Raw genomic sequence first — 3,648 nt, forward strand, 5'->3', positions numbered from 1 at the left:
TGCATTTCTCAGTCATGGTGACTTGCCCCTGGTTTGGAAGCTTGTGAGGCTTTGGGCTTGTCCTGAGTGTAGGACTCTAAGTCTCCTTTCACAGGGCTGCCTGCCTTCGGGGTGGTGGCACCTCACAGCTGCAAGTCCTCCACCTGGAAGCCATGCGGCGGAGGGACTGGTTTGCTAGCTTCTGTTTTGGCGCTTGCCATCTTTTCAAGGATCCTGTCACTACCCCTGTGAGTTTCCGACCTTTGTCTTCTCTTTCTCTTTCTGTAATGAGGCCCTTTCTCTCTCTCCTCTCTTCCTCTTTCTGAGACAGGATCTCACTATGTCGCCCTGGATAGCCTGGAACTTGCTTTATAGACCGGGTGGTCTGGAACTCACAGAGACCTGCCTGCCTCTGCCTCCAGAGAACTGTATGGGGATTCAAGGCATAGGCTAGGAGACTTGGCAAATCCCACCACACACACACCCCACCCCATTTCTGCTCTCTTTGACAGAGTTACAAGGAAGCAGCTTTTTGTCTGCCATATTACCCAAAAGTCTCTCTATTAGGTTTTCCTTTCACTCCCTCTACTTTGAGACAACTTAATGTTTTTTGTTTTGTTTTTTTTTTATTTTTTTGTGGAAGAAAGACTTTTTCCTTACATAGAAATTCTCCATATCACCCAACTATATGATAGATGTGGAGGAGGAGTGGGTTTCTGTGGCTTTTTCAATTTCACTGTGGTTTAATTCTGGAAATTTTTCCTTCTATTTTTTCTCTTTCAATTCTGTTTTTCAATTGTCACCTTAAGTTTTGACTTCTGTGTTGCACACAATGGTTTTAACGTCTACCATTCTTTTCCACGTGAACATTCTGTCTCAGTTTCTTTCCCACTAGCCGTAATGCAGTTAGGATGTCACTTTTACTTAAACATTTATGCTGGTGTAAGCTCTTTGGTTAGTGCTGCTGGCAGTTGTATCCCATTCTCTGAAGAGTTCTTGCTTTTCTTTGTTTACTTGGTCAGCCATAAAAGGCAGGGATTTTAGGAAACCTGAACTTTCTGAAGGGTGTTTGTACTGTCCTAGAGAGCAAGCACCCATCAGACTTGAGGATGTGGACCAAGTTTAGGACAGTAGGCATTGCTAAAACCCTCTTTTCTTTCTCTCTCATTTTCTCCCATGCCCTGGCGTGGTATGAAGCCATGACTGCTTTACTGGGGAAGAAAACTCGGAAATATTCAGAAAGACATAGGAGGGAAATTATAAATTAATATGATTAGGACACAAGCTTACATAAGTTGCACTGTGTTGCTTTAAGGAATGGAGAGCACAGTGGATCGACTTCAACAAAGCTTATGACAACCAGAGATTTTCATTCAGAATATGGAGCTTGTCCTAAGTAGTACCATGGGTTGGATAGGGGAAGATAATGAGTCGGGTTACTTGTTGTACAGGGTAGCAATGAGAAAGTTTAATACAGTGGCCACAGGAGAGGCCAGTGTTTGTTTTCATCTGTGGACATTTTCACTTATGGCTACAGAAATGAGAAACTTACTTGCAGGGCAGTGCAAGATGATGCTTGACCAAACACTAGTGTTCCAGATGCCTGGTCCCCAGGCTTGATTGTCATATTGATAGCTTGTCTTCTCTTTCTCTTTTTATAATGAGGCTGACTCCACAGGAGGGAATTCATGTCTCTTATAGAAAACCTGGTCAAAAATCTATGGCTGAGGAAGTTATCTCTGTAACTTATTACCATTGCTGAAAATCCATTTTTTTTTTTTTAAAAAATCAAAACCCATTCAGTTGAAGACCCAAGACTGATGCTAAAAACAGACAGATGGTAACATGCAGGGAGAGTAATTTATTAGTGCAAGACGTTGAAACCTCTACATCAGGCAAGGAAAAGTCAGTTTATCCGTGAGAACCAATGGGAGCAGGAAGAGCCATTTCAAGGTCTTGCAAGACACTTGAGTGCCACTTCTCCCTGGAAATAAACAGGAAGCAAGAGAAGCAAGGTGAGGAGAGTCAGGCAGCTCCAGGAGGAGAAATGTTAACAAACAGGTGCTCCATGGAAGAGGACGTTGGAAAGACCCGCAAAGTGTGCTTTGGGGGAAATACTGAATTGTTCTGGGAAACTACATCAAATAATGCATATTAACAGAAACTCTTCCCAAATTCAGGCAAATACACTCTGAGTGGACTCAGGTGTGGCTCAAGTCCCTATGTCTCTGTGATCAGCAGGGGACAAACTGGGTCATGGCTTCCCAGGTGTAACTTCCTCCGATGATTTAGAATTGTGAACTCTACTTTCATTCCAGTGGGGTAGCCAGAGGGGGCCAAGGGCAGAAGTGGGTAAGGAGGATCAGAAACAGGAGGTTCGCAGGCTTCTGGAAGGGCCAGCGAAGGTGGCAGAGAAATGCATCCTGCCAGGATTTTGTTCTTAAGGAGGTTGTCTCAGCTTCCCCCCTCCATCAGTGTGATTTTCATCCACCAACACTCTCCACAGCATCAATCGAGATAAAATCCACTCATCATGCAGTTGTCCACTTAGCAAAGCTCCCAGTAGATTGACAATAGCTTTATCCCCGAATCCTCCCTTTGTAGGGCCCATTTCGTTTTGTTAGGATGCCATGAGAGTGCTGCATCTAGGGTGGAACTCTAGAAGGAGGCACCTATCCCAGGCACTGTTATAACTGAGTTCAACTCAGCAGTGGATTCCTGAACCAACCTATCACTGATGACCCTAATTCCCGTGCTTCACCCCATCCTTGTGTTCCCTACAGAATGTCAGGACAACTTCATTTGTGGCCTTCTGAGTATAGAAAGCAAAATGAACATACCAATATGGCTGTTATTCCCCCTTTCTCTATAACATTCAAGTTCTTGTCTACACATCTCTTCACTTGCAGTTTTGCTTGTACAGCCTCTGGAGGTGCATCATATCTCTGAAGTTCTGCCTCCAGCTGTGCCTCGCTGCCCGCTATGAAGATGCTGCTTTCACGCATAACAGCATTACAGACTTTAGCATTAGCTGGAAAATGTGAGGAGGAAGAAGTCAGTTAATCAAAAGTTACTTTTCATTTTTAATTAATTCTTTTTGCATGTGTCTCTCTGACTTAAGGCTTCAGACTGGACAGGATAACCAGTATTATGGCTCACCCCTGTGATGGCTCTGAAGCAAGGCAGCATGACGTCCTCATGATCACACAGCAAGAGACTGAAGAAGATTATTATTGACGCTCTCTGTTTCTGTGTTTTAATCTGCATTTACAACTCTGCAAGCTTCTATGGCTTGCTGAAATTCCCTTTTCTAGCATTAAAAGTTGGAGGTTTGACTGCATCTGGAGTAGCATTTTCATGATTCTTAGATAGTTGAAAAAAGGAATTTTTGAGTCATCCTAACTTTGACATGAATAACAGAGTTAGAATTTTACAAGAGATGGGAAAAGTAAAAACCAAGCAGACTGCTTCTCTGTAGGAAAGGTGAGATTTTGGAATTGATGGAATTAGGTCACAACATCAAGTACAGTCCACGGTAAAAAGCTAAGGTGGCAAGAGTTGATGAGTTTTTGGTTGTTGTTGTTTGTATATTTGTTTGTTTGGAGACAGGGTTTCTCTGTGTAGCCTTGGCTGTCCTGGAACTCGATCTGTAGACTCAGAGATCTGCCT

The sequence above is a fragment of the Peromyscus leucopus genome, unplaced genomic scaffold (assembly GCF_004664715.2).
Source record: "Peromyscus leucopus breed LL Stock unplaced genomic scaffold, UCI_PerLeu_2.1 scaffold_999, whole genome shotgun sequence".
NCBI lineage: Eukaryota > Metazoa > Chordata > Mammalia > Rodentia > Cricetidae > Peromyscus > Peromyscus leucopus.